This window comes from Gadus morhua, chromosome 12 (assembly GCF_902167405.1).
Source record: "Gadus morhua chromosome 12, gadMor3.0, whole genome shotgun sequence".
Classification (NCBI taxonomy): Eukaryota; Metazoa; Chordata; class Actinopteri; order Gadiformes; family Gadidae; genus Gadus; species Gadus morhua.
Window position 1 is genome coordinate 9,757,879 of NC_044059.1, and position 26,941 is coordinate 9,784,819.

The 26,941-nt window shown below is 46.6% G+C and overlaps 1 long non-coding RNA gene across 1 annotated transcript in view; it reads left to right on the forward strand.

The window, feature by feature from the left end:
* Nucleotides 1–6,379: 6,379 nt before the first annotated feature.
* Nucleotides 6,380–26,941, forward strand: part of LOC115555777 (uncharacterized) — a 28,357-nt gene continuing 7,795 nt past the window's right edge. Inside the window, exons 1-2 of the long non-coding RNA XR_003978907.1 lie at nucleotides 6,380–6,647; nucleotides 16,721–16,874. This is a non-coding gene — a long non-coding RNA (uncharacterized LOC115555777). The remainder of the gene's footprint in view (nucleotides 6,648–16,720; nucleotides 16,875–26,941) is intronic.

Sequence of the window (26,941 nt, forward strand, 5' to 3'; positions counted from 1 at the left end):
AGAGAGAGATACATGAAGAGAAAGAAATGGAGACGGATAGATGGATAGAGAGAGAGAGGTGTAGACGGATAAAGAGAGAGAGAGAGAGAGAGAGAGAGAGAGAGAGAGAGAGAGAGAGAGAGAGAGAGAGAGAGAGAGAGAGATGTAGATGGATAAGAGAGAGAGAGAGAGAGAGAGAGAGAGAGAGAGAGAGAGAGAGAGAGAGAGAGATGGAAAGATGGAAAGATGGAAAGATGGAGAGAGGGAGAGATAGAGAGAGAGATGTAGACGGATAGACGGAGGGAGAGAGAGAGAGAGAGAGAGAGAGAGAGAGAGATGTAGATGGAGAGAGAGGGAGAGGTAGAGAGAGATGTAGGTGGATGTATGGAGGGAGAGAGAGAGAGACAAGAAGAGAGAGAGAGACAAGGAGAGCGAGAGAGAGAGACATGGAGACAGAGAGAGAGGAAGAGACAAGGAGAGAGAGAGATAGAGAGAGAGAGAGATGTAGACGGATAGACGGAGGGAGAGAGAGAGAAAGGGATACATGAAGAGAGAGATTGAGACAGATAGATGGAGGGAGAGATAGTGATATGAAGAGAGATCGATGCAGAGGCTCCTGGCCTGGGGAATCTTGCCGTCCAGCTGAACAGAAGGAACAGAGAGATAAAGAGAAAGATTGAAACAGAAAAAATAGGATGTCACGGAGAGAGAGAAAGATAGAGCGAGAGAGAGAGAGAGCTTGACATGGAGAGACACGTGGAGCGAGAGAGAGAGAGAGAGAGAGAGAGAGAGAGAGAGAGAGAGAGAGAGAGAGAGAGAGAGAGAGAGAGAGAGAGAGAGAGAGGCCCTCGGGTGATGACAGGTGTAGCCCGCCACTCCAGCTGGGGCCACACAGCTGACCTGGATATCTTTCTTCCTCTCTTTCCCTCTTTCTCTCCCCCTCTCTCTCATTCTCTCTCTCTTTCTCTCCCTCTCTTTCTCGCTCTCTTCCTCTTTCTCCATATCTCTCTCACTCTCTCTTCAAACACATCACCTCGCTCCAAGGGACACACACACACACACACACGTAAGTATGTTAGCCCATGTCCTTTATTCCGTGTTCGTAATCCGATATATCAGGACTTCTCAATGCCACCCTTTGCAGAAAGTTTCACAAAACTGTTACATTATATTCTCTCTGTCACCTTTGGGACTTAAAGCGCTTAGATTTCTTGACAAAGTTCTTAATTCAAGTCTTAAAAGGTGGCAGTTTAAGCAGTGCACTGGTCTTTGTTGAGAAATCAGCTTAGTCGAGCAAAAGCTATATTTGGATAGGACTTAAGTTCCTTTCAGTTTCATCTCTGTTTCTTTTGCATAATTAAAGTCTAACTTTCATTCTTGCTGGCGTTTACCAGGCAATCCTTCACAGTAAACGAGCGTTTATGCTGTTCTCAAGGCTACTCATTCAACGAATAAGCATATTATAAATAAAATGTCATGTCTGTTTCAGTTTGATATTACTTTGCGTAAATAATTTAGCTCTACTGAAAGACATGAGGAATTCAGCAGACTTAAAGTGTGGATTCAAGCACAAACCCCTTTCAATCATATTGACAATGATAGTAAAAAGTAATATTAAGAAATATAACAATAACACATTTTATTTATATTGATATTTACTCAAAGACCCTTTATGTACATATAAAAGCCACCATAATATCCAAAATGCAAAGGGTTTTTAAGCGTATTGGCCCATCAGTGGGGCAGAAGCATTAGAAAAATACATAAACAACTCTTAATAATTAGCCTTTTTTGATCTAAACCAATTAGCGTTTCTATCATCGTAGCGACCTTTGTGTCACGCGTGGTTAGCTAAAACATCGCCGTGATTAAAAGTAACCCGAAATTAATTCCATTCGCTCCGCTGGCTGCGTACGCGAAGCGACTCCCCACATGATGATTTAATGAGCGCCGTGCTATGACAAGAAGAAATGATAAGGTCACCGCCGACGCTCAAAGGGGGACGCTTTTTGTAACTGCGTTGATAGAACAAGAGCCCACATGACATTCTCTTGAGGTAAAGACTGTGTGTTAAGGCAAATAAAAAGCGGTCGCACTGAGGCGCAGTCGCAGACGTTGGCTGACACGTTATGAGATGCTTTGTGATGTGTGGATTTTGTTTTTCGTAGTGTCAAATATTGACTGCAAGACAGCATTCCTTACACACCCACAGACGCCCACGAGCTAGCCTAGCACACACACACACACACACACACACACACACACACACACACACACACACACACACACACACACACACACACACACACACACACACACACACACACAGAAAAACTAGCCTTACATTCACTTGCTTACTCAACCACAAATACACAATCACAAAAACATAGCATAGCATAAACTAGCACACCATTCACCTGCTTACTCAAACACATACCCACACACACACACACACACACACACACACACACACACACACACACACACACACACACACACACACACACACACACACACACACACACACACACACACACACACACACACACACAAACTAACCAACAATACAATTTCTTATTCCCACATACACAAACACACGCACACACACACAAAGACAAACAATCACGCACACATGTGAACGATTGGGACGGTGCTCAGCTGAAGCGGCAGGCCTGTCCAGTCCCCTTGGCTCGGGGGGGGGGGTGGGCACGGGGGTCTCTGCCTGGACCCTGGCATCGGGGAGGAGAGGGAGGCAGATGCCACGCCGGCCCCCAGAGTGGGACCGCGATCCACGGCCAACAGGAATATCTCTCTGCTGAACGGAGACCATTTGAAAGACACACACAGTGCATGTGTGTCTTTGTGTGTGTGTGTGTGTGTGTGTGCGTGTGCGTGTGCGTGCGTGCGTGCATGTATGCATGTTTTGGATTGCAGCAGATGGAGGTAAAACCTTTCAGTTTGACCGACCCTCCGTCGTTCAGACCATCCGGTGTACATCCACGGCACGGAACATGTATAATCATGTATATACATATATGCAAATGTGATGACAGATGTACACAACATACATACAAACGACACTCGCACAAGACAAGCACCCATGGAGTTTTATGTGAACCTGTGTCGAGTGAAGGGGGTATTAAAAAATAACAAATACGCAGTATTTTCCCTTAGCTACCAACAAAATTAACTCAGTTCTCCCCATCCCCGGGTGTCTTGTTATAAATGGAAGAGCGTTTAAGGAGGAAATAATGAAGGACAGAACAGGTGCTGGAATAATACCCAGCAGAAGTATCCAGAATGAGCGCTTAAAACACAGGTTAACAGCCTCCTTCCAAAGCTTATTTTTCGTCTCCCAGAGAATTATACTGTGTTCACCAAACATCCACGTCTATATATAGCCCTTGAAAGGCATGGCAGATTACATTGGAACAGAGACGGGGTCCATAAGACCACTACTTAAAGCTGTCTTCTTCTCTTAATGATTGGCATCGGGCTTTGAACCTCCAAGTGCCTCAGATGCAGTGGATGTCAGTACGCCTGTTCTTCTTCCACAAAGGATCATGGTCGGCTCCATTCCCTTCAGAAATAGCACATTTTCATAGAATATATTCTATTTTATTTATAATTAAATAAAATATATACCATTGAATGTCAGATATGTACGAACGTAAACGATAGCGGTAAGATAAAAAAGGGAACATCGACTTTTTCACAGAGTTTCGGGCCGTTTTAAGATCTTTAACGAACCGTTGACATTCCAGCGTTGGGTTGGGGCGGGGAGGTTGGGGGGGGGGGTGGGAGGAGAAAGAGGGTGAACCAAGCCTGTAAACCTAAAAACATCTAACAGTACGATGAGCACAGGCCCTGTTTTAGCGTAGACACCCGCAGCCACTGTAATTCTAGAGTCTTGTGCCTTTGATGTGTAATCTCACATGCATCGCTCGCTCGTTTGAACACACAAACACAAAGACGACAGCTACACACACACACACTCACGCGCGCGCACACACACACACACACACGCACGGATGAAAGCAAAACCTTGTCTTCCCAAAATAGGTCACACACTGCATTCACTTAGGGAGTGAATGCAGGGAATGTATTGTATCTGTGTGTGTGTGTGTGTGTTTTTATTGTGTTGTGCGTTTGTTTTGCCTGTGTGTATGTGTGTGTATGGATGCTAAACTATGTATGCGACACAAGGACAAAGTCTCGTGGGTGTTTCAATATCGGACAGGAAGGGAAGGGGTCTTTTTCGGTCCAGTGTGCGAGCCAGTCACAGCGCCGTGATCCAGAAACCAGCAGAAAGAGGAACCAACGCGCCCGGTCTGAGTCACGCTAAATATTCAGCGCTGAGGTGGCTGCGGCGTACGGTGAAATATATGATCTCATGAGTAAAAAGCGTTGACCGAAACCCCTGGAAAAAAAAAACACCTTCTCCCCCTCCTCCTCCACCTCCACCAGCTGGTTCATGGTGAGAAAAGTGGAGAAGAAAAAAAAAGATAACGTTCATGTTTTTCTCGACGAGATAATACAACGGTTTGGTTCACCCCCTCAACCCCCTTACCCATCCCCCATAACCCCCCTCCCCCCTGCCCCTGCCCCTGCCGCATCCCGTTAACGGGCGAGACAAATTGAAATGGCGCACTCCCACCAAACCACCCCCACACCCCCGTGAGGAGAATGAGGGGCGTCTGCCCGTGAAGTGCGGTGAAGACAAGGAGATGGGTGGGTGGGTGGGTGAGGGAGGGGGTGTGTGTGTGTGTGTGTGCATATTGCGGGGTTGGGTACGCCATAACCCCCCCCCCCCCCCCTCCCTCCCCCCGGGGCATCATGGCGGCAGTCAAGTGAATGTGAAAACAAGGGAAAGCTTTACGGAATATTGATTTAATGGCACGGCCAGGGGCGACCGGAGAGGAGAGTTCAGCCGCACTCCGGATTACACACGCTCTATTTCCCCCTCCCGCCCCGCCCCATCGCCCCCCCCCCCACCTCTCCCCTCGTACACAACCTCCCATTCCTCTGCCTCCTGCGACCTCCAGAGAGAGAGAGAGAGAGAGAGAGAGAGAGAGAGAGAGAGAGAGAGAGAGAGAGTCTGGGAATAGACGGGGAGAGGGAGAGACAGGGAGAGAGAGAGAGAGAGACAGTCTGGGAATAGACGGGGAGAGGGAGAGACAGGGAGAGAGGTATATAGAGAAAGATAGGAAGAAAGAGAGACAGTGTGAGCATAGACGGACATAGAAAGAATGGCTTCAAGAGAGGGAAAGAGAGAGAGAGAGATCAAGGCACTATTTATTGTGTTGTCCAGCTATGAAGAAAATATATATGAAAGCAAACAGGGTCAACAGAAGCAAATGTCTGAATGTTAGGGTGGATATCTTAGAAATGATGTAAGATGTTTCACCTCTGGTCACAAACGCAATGGTGCATTACTACACACAATGCTTGAGGATAGTTGTCATGGCCACACTGCCGGTCGTACCACCCAGCAGCTCACAACTTTGAAGGCTCATTAATGATGATGATTTAAATTTTAATCCACGGTGTTTAGATAAATAAACATGCACAGAACTATGAACATACTGAAGATATACTGAGCTAAGACCGGCCGACCGAACTAGCTTGTATGAAATAAGGGCTCTTATATTTAGCTTGAGGTCTCTTGGGACTATTAAGCAGAAGCGTTGACAATACACAATACACTAGGGAGGATTGATTCATTGATACATTTGGTTGTATTTATATTTGCTGATGTATTTGTTTTGGGGTTTTCCTTGATTCCTACCGACTGGGGTGTGGGCAGGATTTCCTGTTTCATTTTGTTATGTTTGTAAGATGAGAAACTAATCATGAAAAATGTAATAAGCCCTTATTCATATTTACTTTGTAATAATTACTAAGGAAAAAAACACATTTGAGAAGTGTATCGCTAAAATGCTTCATGTGTGGCCTATTTGAGGTCATTACAAAAAAATACCATTAGACAGTTTTTTTCATAGTATCAACTTGAATTATTTAGCGTTATGCACTTTAGAAAGAATGACACAATTTCAAAGAAGAATTGTATGGGGTCAGCCCAAGTTCCAGAGGCACAAGTCCCTCATTCACAGCCTTCGTTGACTTTAAACAAAACCAACGTTTCTCCAACGCACCCGCCTGAAAGAAAGAACACTCTTTGCGCAAATGGCACAAAGCAGATGAAGATCTTTGGAACAATTTGTTACATTGCCCCCCTTTTGCTGGAAATCATGAACAGTGAACGCACTCAGATTCTTGCACACAGGAGAGCCGAGGAGGCCGCGCCCCCTCCGCTCTCTCGGCCAATTGGAGCACAGCAGAACCTTATCAATGTGCCGTCTCTCCGGCCAATGGGGGGACACTCCTGGGCTCACATGACGCGCCTCTGCGCCTCCACTCTCCTCACACCATTCAACCACGGAGCGAAGAGGCATCACTGAAGGACTGGAGACCGGCGAAATCGGACGTCAACCGCCACGCAACCGCACAGAGGCTTATTTATCACGCATCAAACTTTACTCGAAGTGTACGGTCGCTGCGTCGACGAAATGACGTCCCGCGTCTCGAAACCCCGGACTTTTTCCCGCTCCTCATGCGCGGCGAGACGCCGCGCAGCGAGATAACGCCCCAAAGTTATCGCAATGAATGTAAGTAGGCGAAGTTGTTTTTTCCCTGACTTATTTACATCGTTTAAGAGGAAATTATAAAAAAAAAAAAACGTTAAGAGCCACATGAACTGTGCATGCTGTAAGCTCTCGGTCAGTCAGAGCGAATACTTTGGCTCTCAGAAATGTATTCTTTGTCTCGCCGGGCAGAACATGATGTACCAATAGGTACCTCGCTGTCTGTCACTCAAGTGCAACGTATTATCACCAATAATTTGAGTGTATCACAAGCGGTCCAGTTCCACTGCATGAGTGGTGTATGTGCGACCCATAGTGCTCGCTCGTTTCCATTGTCGGTCTGGGGTCTTCTGTTTTCCTGTTCTGTCTGTCCGCAAAGAGCCACACCATGAAATATAAATCCCAGCCCGGGCTAAACCCGGTGACCCGGGCCCCGCGCTGTGCGTGCGGTGCGGTGCTTGTCCGACCGGTCGACACTGTGGACATAATTAGGAGCTCACGAGGAATGGAGTGGGCTGTGGCCCCCACTTGCCCACTTGAGGAGCAGAAAGGAGGAGACTCTTTTTTTTTCTCTTTTTTTTTACTCCGATCCGCCGGGCCAGTATGAGGGTGGATCTCGGAACGATGAAACGGTGTGTCATTTCCATCCGGGATATTGCATATTTTCCGGAATATGTTCCCAACTTAGAATGTGGCCAAGTTCAAGGTTTTGGTTGTGTGTGTGTTAGTGCCCGGAGGGTGTTTTTAGTGTGCTTTACGAAGCATCATTCTCTCTGCACTCGTTGGAGGCGCTTGTCTACTATAATTTGAAATTCCATTGAATTGAACGCTTGAAAGAAATGCCACTTTAGAAAAATGTTAACGGGTTCCTTTACACCCAGAGAGACGGGACGTGTTTTTTTGTTTCCACGCGGGAGGTTATCAATGAATATTTAATGCATGGAGGTGAAGCAAAGAAAAAATCCACCCCTGATTTATTTAGCTGTGTGTGTGTGTGTGTGTGTGTGTGTGTGTGTGTGTGTGTGTGTGTGTGTGTGTGTGTGTGTGTGTGTGTGTGTGTGTGTGTGTGTGTGTGTGTGTGTGTGTGTGTGTGTGCTCTTTTCAATTGGAGCACTATCAAAATGAGAGGGTGCGGACGGGGCCCGTTTGATGTCTTGAAAGGCTTCAGATGGCTTTAATTAGGAACTATAAAAATCTGTCTGCTCCGTGGAAACCCGACGAGAAAAGGGGGACGGACAAAAAAAGAGTCGAGATAAAAAAAAAGACAGCCGACACAGAAAGTCACTTTGACGGTGGATTGACTAATCAAAATTTGATGAGGCTTTTTTTTCTTTCTTTTTTCTTCTACGCTCCCTTCTCCCTCCCCCCTTGCCATACCCGTCTCATTCCTGATGCTGGTGTATCTGTGTTGCTTTGTCTGGCTGTCGCATATTATTATTTTTTATATGCCGCTGTAGTGTGTATGTGTTCGTGCGTGTGCGTGTGTGCGTGCGCACACCCCACCCCTCCCGACGTGCTGCCATGCGCAACCCTATAACTACCTTCTCGCGCCAGGCCGGCCCCAGACACCTGAAGGCTAGACATAATGATCAAGCAACGCTCCAGTCTGTCTGGAAGAGGGCCAGTTGCTTTATTTTCTCTTCTTCCTCTTCTTCTCCTCCTTCTTCTCCTTCTCCCTCTTCGTCCCTGCCCTCCCTCGCCCACTCTTCCTCCTTCACCCATAATCAAGCGGAGAAAGCAACACTTTGTTATGTTTGTGCTTGTGTGTGTGTGCGTGAGTGTGTGTGTGTGTGTGTGTGTGTGTGTGTTTGTACGGTTCCCTTTGCAACATGCCACTGTTATTTATGATGCTGTGTAGCCTATATGCGTCTCAGACTGGGGGGTGAGTCACACAGGCGCAATACATGCACACAGATCAAAGACGAGAGTGGCTCTTTGTGTGTATGTGTGTGTGTGTGTGTGTGTGTGCGCGTGTGAGCTGTTCGAGCAGGCGTCTTTGTGAATACTTAAATAGCTTGGAGTCCATGTTTTATTTGTGAGAATAGGGGTGTGTAGTTCTAGCTGTATAGCTTTTTTTTTTTTTTTTACTGTGGAACTATTACAGATTTTAGTTATGCGGTATTATTGGGGTTTCTAATAGTGCTGAAACCCAGTGAACTGGTGTTGTTAAGAAGTTATAAATGAATGGCAATTGTAGATAAATTAATGGTGTAGTAAATTAATGGTAATGAATGGTAAATGTGTTACAAAGTTTTCTGTGATAAAATCCATAATTTTGACATTTCTGTTTTGCATGCTGTGCGTTTGTATCATTCCACCACACGCAAAATCGCTGAAGTGCTTTCAGTAGGCGCATTTAGCACAACGCTCTTTAACTTCTGGTAGAAGATGGATCTAAAGGCTTCATAAGAAGCAGGATTTGCCATTGATGCATCAGGATGTTTCTTCATTGGATACACAAGTCTTCTTCAAAGACGTTTTACACGAGCCGTAGACGCTTACTTTCTCTTTCTCTGTGTCTGTTTGAAATTGCGTCATTTACCAGCGATTGCTATATTGTGTCATTCCGGCAATGCTAATCCTGTGTTGATACTGAAGAAATGCACTGAATGTTATTTTTTTATGTAGACTTTTAGATCAAGATGTATCTATTCTCATATTAAAATAGGGAAAGCTCCCCTGGTATTAGTAATGATATGGTATCAAGTCCAAAAGCTTTGATTTATTTTTTCATTTTTATTTTCAATATGAGTTTCATGGAACCAATCAGATTGGTTTTCTCCTCTGCCATCTTGGGATGATGGTGTGTGTATGTGTGTGTGAGTGTGTGTGTGTGTGTGTGTGTGTGGTGGAGGGGGGGGGGGGGGGGGAATTAAAGAGTAACAGTAAGCATCACCATACCCGACCACCACTACCCTTTGAGGTCATATGAATGAGTGAGAGCCCCCTCCCAAACGCAGAAGCCCTCCAATCAGAAGACCAAGGGGCGTGCCATTGGAGAGGAACAGAAGAAGAAGGGGTCAAGGGCCTCCCCTTTAAGGGCCTCCCCTTTAACCCTGCGGTCTGACCGAGACCCTGACTGGTGTCTGAGGTGGATCCTACTGGGACTTTACTTAGATTAAAGTATGCTTTGACCCATGGGGAGGATGTCTGTTATTTTATAAACGGTTTTAAAAAAGCTCTTAACCCAATGGTTTAAAATACATAAAGGGTAGCTTAAGTAGGTCAGAAGGATGATGCGTGAAATTTCATTTTATTTCATTTTTTTAAACGGCACTGAAAAAAAACCCTGTTCGCTGAAATTAAAACTGCATTTTTTTTCTCTCCTCCTTGTGAAATAATGCAACAGCCGTGATAATGAAATTGGACGATCACAAAGCCACAGTTTGGGATTTGGATAACCAGATTTACCCGTGAAGGATTGGAAGTCACAGTCAGGAATGTAAATACTGCAGTCATTCAATTACTGGAGTGCCCTTTCCTGGGCGAGGTCCCACTGCCGCGGAGAGGTTAATTGTTTCTGAATCTCGGTCCATGGGCTTTTTCTCGCGGAGTGAAATAACAAAGGTAAAACTAAAGAGATAAAGGGGGAAGGAAGCAGAGAGGGAATGGCGCGTTTTTGGCTAATAATGCCGCAGGGATACTCATTCAGGGGTGGGGGGTAGGGAGGGAAAGGCTCTGGGAATGTTGAGCTGGTGAGCTGACCTTTGACCTCGCCGTTCCAGGTGCAAGCCCTCAACGCCAGCAGCCAACGTGAAGTCTTTAGACCTTCTTAAGAAAACTTAAACGCTGACTGAATTCACCATGGCTGATGCAAGACACCACGCGAAAACACATCCTGCTCACATTCTCACCCCCGTCTTCGGTGGTTTTAGTTTCTTCCGAGCGCCCCTCATGAAAAGTTAAGCTCCCGGGGAAAAACAACGCGCTTCTATTTTAAAAACGGTGGAGGAGACGGCATCGGTGAAATTGCGTTATAATCACAGAAGCGTTAATCACAAGGATGTCATGTATAATTATGACAGGGTTTGATAACGCCACACTGAGGCACCTCAGGCGCTGAGCGAGAGCTTCAGCCCGGCTCGCTATTAATGGGCATAAATAAAATCCAACAAAGAGTGGAAGGAAGTGCCGGCATGGCCCAGTGATTACTGCTCGGTAAGGTTAATGAACTCATCTACATACGCTGCCCTGCCATCTGCATTGAGCCAGGGGGCAGATGTGCTACGTATAGTAAAAAACAATGTGTGTGTGTGTGTGTGTGTGTGTATATATATATATATATATATATATATATATATATATATATATATATATTTATACTGTTGCATACTTGATGGTTAACGTGAGGGGAAATTAGGCATTCCCACAAGGTTCCAGATGTAACGTGTTATGGGTGGTCTAGCACCGTTTGAAGATTTAAAAAAACAAAAGTCTCGGTGTTAAAAGTTAACTTGCGTTGCATTATGCATGAGGTTCAACACTGATGGCGGTCGTCGTACTGCGCAGTGTAGTGCTGAAATGTGAGAGTATTTCACTCTGACCTGACCGCCCTGAAAAGGGTTGAGGAATAAAAGGTCGTGTCTTGGCCTTGGGCTATGAGAAACTTGACAGGGGCGGTAAACACAGTTTACCATAGACAGTCCTTGGGAAGAGGGAAACTCAAATAAGGATTAGGTTTGTTCGAACCCGTGTGGCACCTCACCTGGGAGGTCACATGACGTGAAGAAACCGTCTTGGACGAGCAAGACAACACGAACCCCGCAATCATATAGCCACATGAGAGCAATGAAATTGAAGTGCAGAAAAAATCAAAGGCTTTGGGTTGGCATGGCTGTCATCTCAATGTCTGCTAGGATCTGATAAGAGTGTGTTTGGGGGGGGGGGGGGGGGGGCGGGGTCTCACAGCTATGCCCGCCAGGGCGGTCCTCATGAAAAATATCACCCCTGACTGGCACCCCAGAAAGGACGGATGTAATCTTCAAATGCAATGAAGCCAAAACGTTTCTGCACTGAGCTGCTAATTCCCTTAATACGTGCAAGTGAAGAGGTGAATGGATAGACAACATTTAAGGCCACACTTTGAACCCTACTGTGTGTGGTTGTGTGTGTGTGTGTGTGTGGTTGTGTGTGTGTGTGTGTGGTTGTGTGTGTGTGTGTGTGTGTGTGTGTGTGTGTGTGTGTGTGTGTGTGTGTGTGTGTGTGTGTGTGTGTGTTAGCAAAAGCTAGGGGGCGGGATGGGGGGGGGGGGGGGGGGGGGGTGGGAATGGGAAAACAGCTTTGGGTCAATCCTGCTCTCTCATCATCTTCCGGGGATGAGGGCTAATGCCGCACGGCCATTCACACAATTGGAGGACATTTTCTATAATCCCGGTAGACATGGTGTGACGATGTGTCATTGAAGGCACACATGTCTGCCAAAGATTAGCAAAGAACCGAGGAATAATGGAGGTGTAGAGGGGGGAACGCTGAGGTCAGGGAAGAGTGATGCCGGGGGAGGGGGGTTGGAGGTTAATGCCGCCACAATTCCGGATGAAAGAAACCATTTGCACAATTATATTGCATTGTCTGGCCTGATGGTTCAGTCAGAGCCTAAAAAGCCATGATGGAAGACTCTCAAAGAAAGTAGGCTCGCTCCAAAAGCGCATTACTTATTTCTCAGCTAAATGCTTTCCAGGTAATGTAGATGATGTTCTGTCAAGTCGTCTTTTCTCTTTTTTTGCCGTAAAAAAGTCTCGTTTTGACATTCTGAACTGACACATGTACCGAGCTAGTCCTCTGTTCCCTCCACTAAGCTCCTACAATATTTATGCAGTGAGGATGAAAGGGGTGTCACGACTTCACTTTGCGGTTGTACATTTATCTTCCCAAAGAAGACTTTAGCCTTAAAGCAGCATATTCTTCAGACACGGCACTCAACTGCCACAAGAGTGCATTTTTTGAAGTAGAGGCAATGCAGAAAAAAACGAAACAACTACTGCAACAACAAGACACAAGACCCGGTTCATTGTCGCTGGATGCGACCAGCTTGTTTAGTCACGGCAAAGATTAAAAGATAAACTCGCTGCTAAACTCCATCTGACAACAGCATCTTCTTTATTTTTTCTGGCTCTGCTTCCAGTTTTGCTTGAAATCCCTCCCGTATGGAAGACGATCTTGCACACACATTTTGTGTTTTTATCACCAAATGGGGACCGTTGAGCGTAATGAAGTTCTGCAGCCCCAGCGTGAGTCTGAGTAGCTCCAGTGATTACAAAATGCGCCTCCCATTGTCTCCGATCATCTCCTGCCTAATTGAAGACAATATAACAAGACAATGGGTCCCGCTCATCACTCTAGATAGCGGGTGTGCTTTATGGAACGTGCCCGTCTGTTGGGTGGGGTAGGGGGATCGGACGGGGCGGGGAGGGGGCGCAATGCCAACCAGAAACTTGCTGCAGCTTGTTTTAATTTTGGAGCCGAGAAAATGGGCAAATTAAGCGGGAAAAAATCCCTAAGACGTGTGGTGGTTTGTTGGTGCACACACACACACACACACGCACACACACACCAATCTCTTCTACATGCCAACCCCCCCCCCCCCCCCCCCCCTCGTAAAAGTGAATAAATGAAACGATCCCGGATTGATCCAGGGTTGTAAGGGGGGAGATGCAGACAAGGTGGAGGGGAGGTGTTGGTTGATTAGGACGGCCAAGTGGGGCAAGTCCCTCGAGACCCCCCCCTTCCGCACTCCCCCCCCCCCCCGCTCCCGTACCCCCATCACCTCCCTAATGTGCCCTGAATAGCCCCCCCCGCTCCTCAGTGGGTGTGTTTGTGGAGGGTGGGCTGGGGAGGTAGATTATGTCTGGCTGTGCTTAAGGAGCGCATGTCATCTGGCCCCTTGGGGCCTCGCTGACTCCTTTGTCAGAGCGCGGTACTGTGTTAGCCAACACTATGCCGGTTGAGGGTCGACACGGTCCCCAAACAGCTTTTTGTTTGTGTTTTTGTAGATTAGTTTAGCAAACTTTATTGTCCATCAACAGGGACAGAACATTTTCCTTGATGGGATTTTTATTAATGACATACAACAATGAACCAAAACTAGTTAAGAGCAAAAGTGCTTTTATCCATTAAATAAACAACAGATTTAAATGAGTAAATGCGTTACGATACAGTGAAATCTTTGCCTTCAAGTCCTCACGTTTTCTAGATATTTATGGACGCATTTCTGTTTTAAATAATTCAATGTTAAGTTTGAGCATAGGTTGATTAACCAATATTTTTGAATATATTTCAAATGCAAAACAAGTTCCCATTAAGAAATCTGGAATTTGCCTGCATCAGTAAATCATGGCTGACGGGGATTATCAGTTGTATCAGTTAAATGCAACCAATCACAAAAATATTAATTGTATATATTTAGAGGCAATACTTTGCCTCTGAATATATAGATTGCCTCTTATTCCTATAAGAGGCAATACTTTGAAATGACTGTTTGAAGATACCCGCTGAGGCCACAGTCCTTGGTCTCATTGCATAAGCCATGTGGCAGTTTGGCAACATCAGTAAATAGCATGCATTCCTTATTCCCATCGACAAAATAAACCCAGCCCCTGCTGCCTGCTATGTTTGAAAGACTTGTGCAAATCGTGATTCCATTAGCTCTAATCACCACGTCTATTTGGACTTTGAATAACGTTTGAATTTTCTAGCTTTGACCGAAAGTTCAACCAAATAGATATCTACATTGATTTAATTAGGTTCAGACGTTCATACTGGGGGCGTATATACGTATTGCTCAAAGTAGCAGACCTACTCCCAAACTCACAATGTAAGGCCCTCTACCTCAAGAGCAGATGTGAGCACAAGTGTCGGGAAATGAGTCAACAGAAACTCCACGAGCTAGGTTTGGTACTTTCAGAACGCTTGGTGGATGGAGTTTGCGGTTTTCAAATGAGACGCCTAGTCATTGCCTCTTTAGGTTGGCAGTGATGTACCTCTCAAAAGTACTGCTACTTGGAGAGTCTTTATTTCCTTCGTACATCTATGACATCTGGGTTGATTTTACTGATTTTTTCACAATTCATCTATTAATATGTATATTTCTCTGGCGCTTTCTCTGGTCTAGAAATGTGTCATCACTATAAAGAGGGTGAGTCCATTTGAAAAAAGGAAATGCAGTTAAGAAATGAAGTTTTAAGATCGTAAATGAATAAGAAAAAAATATGAAATAGTTCATCGGAATGTGTTCCTTGGTCAAAATGGTCACCATAAACAACTGCAATCATTTGATTGTCTTGATAAGTTAACATTATGTCTGCTGCCTTCTGCTTGAGTCCCCATAAACACACACAGGCACAAATATTAAATTTCTCATGTGTGTGCTCGATCTGGCAAAGTGCATTCATACATATGTAAATACATATATGAGCCCATATATGGGCTCAGGGTCCATATTCAAATGGATGGCAGCTGCGTTTTAGGTATATATTTCGATGCATAGCTTAGAAGTAAAAGACTGCTTAACTTAAAAAAGACAACCTGCCCAAGGCGCCATCCCATAATAAACTACGGTATGTTTGCTGTTTGAGAAACAGGCTTGGTAGTGTGTGTACAATATCTTATGTAGATATAGTGATAACTTTTAAATTACTTTCTACATTTTTGTGTTAAATTAAATATAATGTCTGCTCATATCTATCATCTATAGAAAATGTTTTGCTACACAGTCTGTGTGTTTAAACGTCGGGGGTTGGGCGGTGGGTAGCAGCGGGGGGGGGGTGGGGGGGGGGGAGATCACGCCACTGCAAGCATGCACTGGCGTGACGCAAGCCCCCTCCCCCACTCTTAACCCCCGACCCCTCCCACCACACACACACACACACACACACACCATTACCCTCCCACATGGTGCTGAGTTGACAGAAAAATGCTGAAACGGGATCAAGAGAAGAAGAAGAAGAAACAAAAAGAAAAGCATGTAAAAAAAAAAAAAAAACACCCGGACCCCCTTTTTTTTTTTATCCTCTTCCCCTCCCTCCATCTCTTCACCCCCTCCTCTCCCCCGGTCTGCCCTGGTCCGTGTAAAGACATGCCCTGCAGCCAGCCGGTGCACGCCCAGACAGAGCGAGGGGTTGAGAGGGCAGACAAAGGAGCACTGTGTTTGTCCTCCCCGGATCGGGGGGGTGGGGGGGTTACGGGGAGCTCTGGCAACCGAGGGGCGTGATGAAGTGTTTCACCGTGCGAGCCAACGCCAGCGGTTTATCGCTCAGAATGGAGATTAAAAATTAGGGTAGGTGGGTGTGTGTGTGTGTGTGTGTGTGTCGGGGTGTGTGTGTGTGTGTTGGGCGAGGGGCGAGGGGTGGGGGTACGGGGCGAGAATAGCGCGCGCGTCAAGCTGTGCCGGTCAGTGTCTTACACACACATTTCTATAGCGTCTTTCACGCGCGCGCGCACGTGCACGCACACACAAGGGTCCACAGTGCCACGGGAGCCCACTCTACAGTGAGAGGGCTGAGTGTGTGTGTGTGTGTGTGTCTGTAAGTTAGTTTGGACCGGTTGGGGTTGGGGTGGGGGTCTTTGTTGGTGACCATCTATTGTGTCATATTTTCTAACCCTTGTCGGAGCCTTTGTCCGTGCAGCTGTGGGTTCCGACGAGAGACTACAAGTTTGTGTGTTCCTCTTGTTATTTTCCTTGCAGCTCAGAGCAATGACTTAAATGCACTTTGCCAAACGTTCTACCAAGCATCCCCTCACACCGGGCGATAAAAAAACTTTATTGGCAAGATAGTTTTCACAACAGTATACTAGTCTAAAAGTAAAGACACAAATGTGTGTGCGCCACATGCAGTGTGCCAAATTGAACACGAGTGCACAGTTCACAGAGTGGTGCGATAACTGAGAACGTGAATACTGGTGCAAGGCAATATGTTCCTTTGTCTATATTGGTTTCGTTTCTTTATCACTGCGGTTTTTGGATGTCTAAAATCTTCTTATTTTATTATTGTATCGTCATGTGTAATCCATGTCTGGTTTAGTATTGAGACCACTTTATTCTGTTGACACTGTTGACAGTCGCTCATCATTCTTACCTCTGTGTCTCCGTTTTTGTATTTCAGATTTTGCAAACCCTGGTTTGAGGCTGACTACAAACACGACATCACCTCCCGCCGTCATCCACCAACGCCACCCCCTCCACCGCCACCCAACAATCGCACCCATTCCCTGGAGAGGAACCCCATGCAGAATGCACGCACAAGAAATGAATCGAAGGTAACCCATCTTGTAGTTTAGAGGTTTCTGTTTGTGTGTCTGTGTCTGTGTCACATTTTATGCCCGGGGTGATATGTGTACACATTTGTATCTGTTGTCTGCCTGTCTCCCTGTAAAGTTTTTTTTATTTCTAATCCCTTTGAGTTCATGTGAATGTTTCTGTGTGTGTGTGTGTGTGTGTGTGTGTGTGTGTGTGTGTGTGTGTGTGTGTGTGTGTGTGTGTGTGCGTGCGCCTGTGTGTATGTGTGTGTGTGTGTGCGCCTGTGTGTGTATGATTGTGAGTGGCATGGAGCCAGCACCGCCAGGTGAGGCCAATGGCTTACCAACTGTCGGACAGACGAACAGGAAGCCATGGATCTCACCTGCCGAATCTATTTATGCCTCGATGCCCCCCCCCCCCCCCTTTATCCCACCTCTCAATCTCCTAATCTCTCATCTCGCTCGCTGGTCATTACGCCCGTTAGCAAGAGAACATCACTGTTCTTTGTGCGGTTATCCGAAAAAAGGCAAGACATCATTTTCCCCGGCCCCCCACATCCCAGTTTATTACTGTCTCTCTTTCTGTCCGTCCGTCAGCCCACCTCTCCCCCCTCGTGCCTCCTTGTCCTCATTCTGTTATTGCGTTATGCTTTCCCCTCCACTTTCTTTTCATCTTTTTTGAAAGTGTTCCGACAGCTATCGTCTGCCCGCTAATTACCACCCCGAGATTAGTGTCATACTGTTCATTATTACATCAAAGCCGCCTTTCCAACCAATCCAGTGTGAGCCTTCAACCAACACAAGCCCCTGACCCAGGCCTCTGGGGTTGCAGAGATACGCACTGGAAACTTCACTGGGTCGTGTAGGTTCTCAATGCCGGGGCTGGGAGCGTGTTCTTCGTGTGTGCGTGTGTGTGTGTTTATTATCAGTTAATTCAGTGGAATATGACCTTCCAGAGTACGCGCCAGTGCACCGAAACACAAGAGCTAACGGGACACAGGGGGCTGGTTTCCCGGAGACTTAGGACTTTTGTCGGTTGGAAAGGTGACTTTGAGCATCTCTTCTGAGCACGCGATAGAGAGAGTTGGGTGCAGGGGAACTAATGCGTTACACAATTCAACTCATGTAGCCATAAAGAATCTCAGTGGGTCCATGCAGTTTAAATTAGAAGTCACACAAAGGAATCTAATTCAGTTGAATTGTCCTTAAATGTTGAATTCACTCAACATTCCCCAATGTCATTTAAAGTTCAGTTAAGTTTATCTAGTTTTTTTTGGGGGGCTGGGTGGGGGGGGTGCTATTAGCTTTTTATATTATTTTGGGGCAGTTACCACCACATAAACACTCTCTTTAAAACACTCTCTATTTCGTCTTGAGTCTCCATTGGCTTTTACTGCCTCCTGTGTGTGCACCTTCACGCATACAGGCCAGGACTCATTTACACGTAGATACAACTCTCTTTCTTCTCTTGTGTTTCCATTGCTCGCTCTCTCTCTCTCTCTCTCTCTCTCTCTCTCTCTCTCTCTCTCTCTCTCTCTCTCTCTCTCTCTCTCTCTCTCTCTCTCTCTCTCTCTCTCTCTCTCTCTCTCTCTCCTTCTCTTTGGTGTTACATGTAATTTCCTCGAGAAGGTACTTTGGCTGTTTATTGGCTGTTCCGGGGCCCAATGAGTCTATCCACTCCGCTCCAAACAAAGGGGACCCCCTCCCCCACACACCCCCTTTCCCGTTCTGAGAATCCCCCAAGCTGGTGATGAAAGGGACGAAGATGAGCAGGGATACGAGGGTTGAGCTCTTTACAATGAGGGGGTAGACTCTGCCTCCTAAAGGTTCCCCAAAGCCAATAGCAGCCACTGCGGGGGCTTAAGGGCCTGTACTCACTTAAAACCTAACCCCGGCTTTGTCACGTAACGTGGACAAGATGCTGTTTATTTTTGTATTTATTCGGGTTTTCTGAGAACTAGAGAAAGACGCCTTGTTGGAATTTGTTTCTTCTTTTAAATGGCTGGTTCCTATTTTAATATCGCACATGATATCATCGCCGAATAGGAACCCTGTGCTTTAAGGGGAAGAAGAGGAGGATGCTCTCACACTGAAACCACTCCACTCAGCCTTTCCGCTCACTCCTTTTACTCGCTGCCTGTTCCGTTGATCCTTCCTTCCTTGCTTCCTCTCCATTGACGGTAGGAAAGGGTTTTTCTTTCTCTTTCAGGGGCGACCAAGTCTGTCTAAGCTGCCTTTAAAAAGCCTCAGCGCTCCACGAGTGTAAGAATACACAGCGAGCAAGCTCTCCTTCCAACGCGACGGAGAGGGTTTCCACTGGGGGGGGGGGGCTTCTCTCACGGACTGTCACACCTTCCATCACTCAGACGGAGAAATAAGGAGAAGTGACAGCCGGTCGACGCACTCCCGTCAGCTCATATTGATTCACCCCCCCCCCCCCCCCCCCCCCCCACTGTAATAACGGACAGGGCACATAATTATCCCTTGACCCCTGGACCGAGTGCGGACCCGATATCCCCTTGGATGATCCGTCTAACAAAGACGGACGAGAGAGGCGCCCGTCGTACGGGGACGCCGCTGCGCCTCCGATGAGTTACCGCCGTTAAAGTTCGACTGACAGGTGTTGGAAAAAATTGGGCAACATTTGTTTTGCTGCAACGCTGGGGTTTTGTTTTCCACCCAAGCCCCTCCCCCTGCCCTCCTTTTTCCGAAACGATAAGCATCAATCAGTGTTGGATTAAAGATGAAGGAAGCTCTTTATAATGAGAAGGAGAGAGAGAGAGAGAGAGAGAGAGAGAGAGAGGGGAGGCTGGAGCCAAGCCAGCCCGCGTAATGGATAGAGGGATGAGGGGAAGGGAAGATGGATGGATGGCGGAGGAGGATGATAGGCGTGGATGAGGAGGAGGGGGGGGGGGGGGGGGGTGGGTGGAGGGCTGGGTGGTGGCCAAGGGAGATTGAAAAATAGAAACAGTTGGGGGGGGGGGGGGAGGATTTAAGTAGAAGTAGAAAGGAAAGCGGTGTGCGAAGACGAGGCGATGAACAATGAGACTGAGAATACGTTTCGAAGGGCGGACGGGTTGAAGAGGAAGAGGAGGAGGATCAAGAGAGGCTGGCTGAGGATCACTGAGCCAGCGGAGAGCAGTGCCACAGAGAGCGAGAACCAGACAGAGAATGAAAGACAACTATTAGACAGACAGAACCACCGAGAAGGAGTAGGGTGTATAACTACTGTGAAGAAGCTGGGGGAGGAGGGGGGGGGGGGGGGGGGTGCATCTAACATCTTTATAAGGTCATAAAGCGGCGCGCTTCCTGGCACCGCTCTAATTGCTGCGAGGGGATGGGAAAGGAGCAGGCTCTACCTGCTTAGTGAATGAGGCCCTTAAAACTTCACACGGGGCCCGTCTTTGAAGGGGAGGGGCCTGTGTGGGACATGTGCTGACAGGGTTAAGGGAATAAAGTGGAAGATGTGCAGAGGTTATGGAACGAGAGAGAGGCCAAGACTATGACCTGGCGTGCGACGATTTAAATATATCTCTTTTAAAATCAACACAGAAAAGGAGGGTTACAAATGGAGTGGATCGGTGTAAAAGTTCACTTTTCTCGCATCATTATTCTAGGAAAAAAATTACGGTTAATGAACCAAGCAAATCAAAAGAATGAGGCTTGACGGTGGAGAATGTGAAGGGAGGCGGCAGACGGAGAGACGGAGGGCTTTAACGGAGACACAGAGGGCTTTAACGACACCACTGGAGGCAGCGGTACCAAAGGCTACGCCTCCCAGAAGAGCTGTATCCCGGGCCCTTAAAAGAACCAGGGCAGTAACGCCTGGCACCATTGGAAAAGAAAACGTTTTCATTTCATAAACTGCTTTGCTAAGGCACCCCCGGCCCAGCCCTCTAAGCTCCCCTCCTAATACGTACGACAGCGAAGGGACGCAGGGGAACCTTGAGACTATAAAAGGGGCATTTCTGTAAACTGGCATCAAATTCTTTCAGCCTCCGGGCCAGACACCGGTGAGCCGTTACATGTAAACGCCAAAGCCCGAAATGGAAGACAATCACTGAGAAATGAGACACTTCGATGAACGCGTACTAGGGAACATCTCAAGTGATATTATTTAGAGCCGTCATCAAATCAAAAATTTAAAAATATGTACGTTATACTTAAAGCATTCTTTTTGATGTGGCACAGCTGTACTTTCTTGTTTTCACAGTATAAGACCATGGCTTTGGTCTTAATGTATATAGTTCTATAGAAGCACCCTCAGGCTCTTCTGAGTTTTGGAGCGACTACATAGAGATTTATAGTTGCATGCTCTACTTCCATAATGATATAGTGGGATATTCTCAAGCAGCACATTCAGACTACAAAGACGTATTACCCAGACTGCAGGAGAAGATAAGATGAGATGGTACTTTATGAATACCAGGCGCTACATTTGGGCGCAACTGCAGAAAGTACAGGATAGTAGAATCACTTAAAAAGTGATAAAAATAATTGTAAAAAATGATGGCTTTATTGAGGTATAGAGCCACTACACATGCATAGATATTTAAAACAGTACACTGGAGCAGTATTCAGCTGTAGCTCCACTGTACAGAGAGTTATTGCAGTACACTAGAGCAGTATTCAGCTATAGCTCCACTGTACAGAGAGTTATTGCAGTACACTGGAGCAGTATTCAGCTATATCGCCACTGTACAGAGTCAGTCTTTACGGAGCTGTATATAGGTAAAGTGCGACTTGTTTTAGTAGGTTGCAGTTTTTTTTTTGTCTGTCTCCCCTGGTTGTTTATCAGTGTTTCTAAGAGAGGGACGGGGAGTCAAAGGCACCCCCTAAGCTCCCTATAATGCAGCCCCCCCCCCCCCCCCCCCCCCCCACTGGAGACAAAGGCCCCCATTCACTGTTGGCTGTCGATAAGAGCCAGCGTTAGGCTGCCCTTGGAGGTATTACACACACACGCACACACATGCACGAACACACACACGCACACAAATGCAAACACACACACGTACATATACCCAAATGAAAATGCACACATACAAACACACGTATTTATATGAGTTTATATATATATATATATATATATATATATATATATATATATATATATTTATACATTGGTAACTTCTTTCCACAAATACACATGTGTGAAGAATACGCATGTGAGTGAAACAGCCAACCAGGCTTGACTTGGAATAGGAGCCCTCCCCTGCTGTGTGTGTGAGTGTGTGTGCACGTGCACACCTGTACGTGCCACCACACACCCAGGCTACGCGCCCCCCTCCAGTCCATCTATCAACGGTAGAAGGGGTGGGAGAGGTCGCGGTGTAGATGGAATAAATATTCCTGTGTCATACGAGGTCTAGAGCAAGATTGAAAAGGTTTGATTATTTCCGCTAATAACCAAGATGGAGCCAGGATAGGTGGAGTGTGTGTGTGTGTGTGTATGTGTATGTGGGTGTTTGTGTGTGTGGATGTGTCTCTGTCTCTGTGTGTGTGTGTGTGTGTGTGTGTGTGTGTGTGTGTGTGTGTGTGTGTGTGTGTGTGTGTGTGTGTGTGTGTGTGTGTGTGTGTGTGTGTGTGTTCATTTCTCCACGGTTCAAGGGAGGACCAAGTTACCGCCGCCCTAGCCCTCACAGATGATGGACTTCCGGCCTCATCGCCATTTTTCCTTATTATGGCTCTCCTCCCCCCCACCCCTCCCCCCCCTCCCCCATCGCTTCTCGACCCCCAAACCGCTAGAATATATGAGATTACTCACAGTCTCCCCCCCCTCCACCCCCAAGGCGTCTAGCGCCGGCCCAGGGTCGTTAGCCTCCCCACTTTAAACGAATGGCCTGCGATAGCATCGCTGCTAAACCCCAGCAGGAAAAAAAGAGGGATTAAGACCCAGTCTCCCGGTCTCAGAGGTTAGCATAGCTAACCAAAATGGAGGAAAGAAGATGGAAGGAAAAGGGGGGGGGGGGGGATGGTTAGGCAGGGAGAAGACAAATTCTCTCTCGTTTTTTATTAGGTTTCCTTGTTCTTTTTTTTACTAGCTCTGGTTCTTTGTTTAAGTTTCTCTGTCGGATATTTCGCCAGCCGTCCGCCCTCTTTTAGCACGGTGGAATCTCATTGCTGAGCTAAACATCATAGCGGTTTGACTTGAGAGGAAGAAGGGAAAAAAATGGACAGAAAAGCGAAAAACATCAAAGCCGCCTGGTGAGACTTCTGCTTGCAGATGAGTTGCTGGGGTCCTGCCTCTGCAGTGTCTTGATGTTTATATCTCTCTCTCTCTCTCTCTCTCTCTCTCTCTCTCTCTCTCTCTTTCTCTCTCTCTCTCTCTCTCTCTCTCTCTCTCTCTCTCTCACTCACTCACTCACTCACTCACTCACTCGTTCACTCACTCACTCAATCTCTCTCTCTCTTCCTGTCTCTCTCTCTGCCACATTTGTGCCCGTCACATTGCCTGCTGGAAAAAATAACATCAAAAGAAGCACTGAACTTTGCCCATTGTGTGTACGTGTGTGTGTGTGTACGTGTGTACGTGTGTGTGTGCGGCCATTTATCTGCCATGTCCTTCAACCCAACATCCTACCTTTTCTGGCGGCTCGTATTTTGGCGTAGTGCTTTGTTACCGGTTCTTTCTTGAACGACTCGTTCAGTCTCAACTTCCTGTGTTTAGTTTTTGCGTACCGATTCATCTTTTTCCCATCTTTCGTCGTAAAAGAATGAACAAGGAGTTCTTCGTCAACTGTCGAGAAAGGCAGCACCAAAAACAAAATGGCGCCAGCCAGGTCTTGGCTATCTCTGCTGGGGATTTGAGGTTGGCGTGTGGGAGGTGGGGAGGGCTGGTGTCACACCCAAAGGATGGAGACAATTAGGATGTGTGACGTTTAGTAGGGGTGGTGGTGGTGGTGGTGGTGGTGGTTGTGGCGGGGGGGTCGGGTGCGGTGGATAATGCTTTGGGTGGTCCTTCTCTGCGTGTCTCTGCTGGTTTTACATTCTATTTTAACCAGACATGCGTTGGTAAAAAGAAATGCACACATCTTGGCCCGATGTCAAAAGCCATGGGTGCATCTCCCAAACACACAAAGCCTCAGGAGGATGAATGAGAAGCTTCTCTTGTGGCGTTTCCCTTCCGTTCGTCCATTTTGTTTTGAGACTTTGCTCTGCTTGCCGGTTTGGAGTTTGGTTTGGACATGGCCTGCTGGGTGAGGGAAAGACCCGCCAGATCAAAGCCGAATTTACACATTTCCTTCTCCCATGCGTACATAAAATATGTATCGCCTGGTGTCCTCAAAGGGAACGGATCTGGCAAGGTACATTCCATGTTCATTTAATGTTAAACAGTCTGGCGTACACAGTGGTGGAAATCACTCGCTGCAGCTGTCTGCCGGAGCCAGATTCTACATATGTTTTACATAAAACTGGTAAATGGCCTTTTCTGTTTTTATTGGGCACAAATAAAACGGCAATGTATGCACTTCTACTCGGCCGTTATTCCTTTTTGTTTAGGGAGACATAAACTTGAAGAGCTGCTATTAATTATCAACGACTCACCAGCTTAAACAATGGAACAAACCACAAGTCAAACAAAGAGGATCTCCTTGAGACGAAGGCGGCTTTAACGCTCTTTCTTAAAAGGGAAACAACTCGCAAATTTACAAAAGCCTTTTAATGCCACTTCCAGAGCTGGTACTCAAGCATTAAGAAGTCCTGATTAATACAATTATTTTTTCTTCTCATTAACGTGCGAGCATGCTGTGATTGTTCAAAGTATCCCGGACTCCCCCTTGGTTAATTTGCGACTTGGTTCTTCCCCGTTTGTGGGATAGAGCTGTGTGAGCCAGCAGGAAGAGCCCACAGCCTTTAATTGTTCTTTAGTTCTGAAGGAGGGGTGGGCCTAATTGCATGGGTGGTCCTGTTGTTTCTTTATTTTTTGGGTTTACTATGTCGGGCGACGCAGAAAGATACGCAAATGTGAGAATCAGTCGGCCACTCCATGCTGGCATCTTTAATGGCTAGCATGACCACTGGAGCAGAGAGAGAGAGAAAATGAGAGACAAAGGCGCAGTATGGAGAAGAGATAATTCAGGGAGGGACGTAGGAAGAGTACGGAGAAGAGATAATTCCAGAAGGGACATGGGTAGAGTATGGAGAAGAGGTAACTGAGAGACAGTGCGTAAGAGAAATAAAGAGTATCGAAAAGCGATAACGGTGAGAGGAAAGGAGAGACATTAGCAGTGTATGGCAGGGAGAGAGAGAGAGGCTGGTGGCTACAAGTGATGGAGGGTTAGGCCAATGAAATATGGAGGTAGATGAGAGAGTGATAAGGGGGAGGTTGAAGCAGGAAAGTGGACGAAACGAGGGAGGGAGGAAACGAGAATTCATCAGAGAAACGGACGGAAGAGAGATGACTCGGGGTGGAAATAGTCTGAGGAAATATTGATAACACGGTTGGAGATGGTGAAGGCAGAAACCACACATCATTCCACAATGCAGAGAAAAGGCAGCCAAAGATAGATTGAGAGAGAGAGAGAGACTGAGCGAGAAGAGAGAGAGAGAGAGAGAGAAGAATAGCTGGAATGAAAGGCTTGGTCTCTCCTTCCGCTGTGGCGCGCCGTTTGGCTGGTGCTGGCCCATTTCAGCGTATTTAACATCAAAGTGAAGTGGAAACAATGGCGGCAATTTTAAATCCGGCCAAGGTCGCTCATTGTTCACCGAGAGGAATTTGGAGGTACGAGAGCGCAGTTCAAAGACTGTAATTTACTACAGCACTTTGTTGTTTTTCTCCCCCTTCTTTTTTTTTTCTTTTACACACGTCTGACTGAGCGTCTTGTGACTTTGCCGTACGTCTGGTCTCCCTGGAACCCCCCATGAATCTAAAAGCCCATTTATTCTGCCCGGACCAAACCCCAAACATTGGTTATTTTACGTAAAGACAGTTTAAAAAAAAAGGAACCCCGGCTGCGATACTAATCACGACCGGGCTCCGTAGATACCCACAGTCAAAATAAGAAGATATCTCTTAAGTAGGCCAACATAAATCAAGGCCGTAAACACATCACACGGAGACCCCTCGGATATCCTCCATCAAAATGAGCCATGCCTGTTGGTGAGCGTACGGTGAGATATAGGCTGATAGGGCCAAATCGAATTTAAAGTGTCTGCAAAGGACCACAAAGTTATTAAACCCAGGGAAATGTCACTGGGGGCATGCTTTGAAAAATAAAGGTGATCCCTGGAACCTAATGGCTGCTTTAAATTGCGGACCCCAAGTCGCACCCCCCACCACAGCAGGGGAAATAAAGCCAAAGCGTCAGGCGATGTATTCTGGAGGGAGGGGGGGGGGGGGATGCATCTTCAGAAGCGCCCGTAACTTGTTGCTGATTACTATCCCTACCCTATGGCCATGGCTAGTCCCTGGATATGCATGAATGAGACTGCCGTTTGTGATGAAACACACCAGCAGAGGAGAAACATCAGCGGAAAGTGTTCTGTGCTTTTATTTTGAAATCTAAAGAACACTTTTGGAACATTTGTCTTTTAGGTTTTCCTGAATGCTTCACATTTACCACGACACATGCTATGTGTACAAATTCAACACGCAGAATAGCAGCGCTGGAGTAACCTAGTTAGATTTATGCAAATCAGGATCATCTAGCGGCGAGCGGCAGAAAGGGATTCCTTTGATGATTTATATATATATAAATAAATACGTATAATTCCCCTATACATCGGGTGTTCCGCACACCATCAATAATGCATTCGCTTTCCAGCGCAGTTATTTTGGCAAAGGAAAATTATGTTCCTGCTCTACTGAATCAAAACACATTTGAGCCGGCAGTATAGCACAGGGTACAAAGCGATGCGTCTTAGGCGGGCACAGACAAGGTGTACCGCGGGGACATCGCTTCAAAGGCAGGACGTGTGCTTCTACCTTCAGTGGAAACGTTCGGTCTTTTTTTGAAGTCACTCCTACACAATGTAATTGTCTTTTTTTCCGAGCGCAATGGGACGTTAAAGTACACATAGCGAGGTAGCTTGTAAATGTTTTCTCCAGACCACACAGGGTGTGTTTGTCGGTGCATGTGTGCACGGGG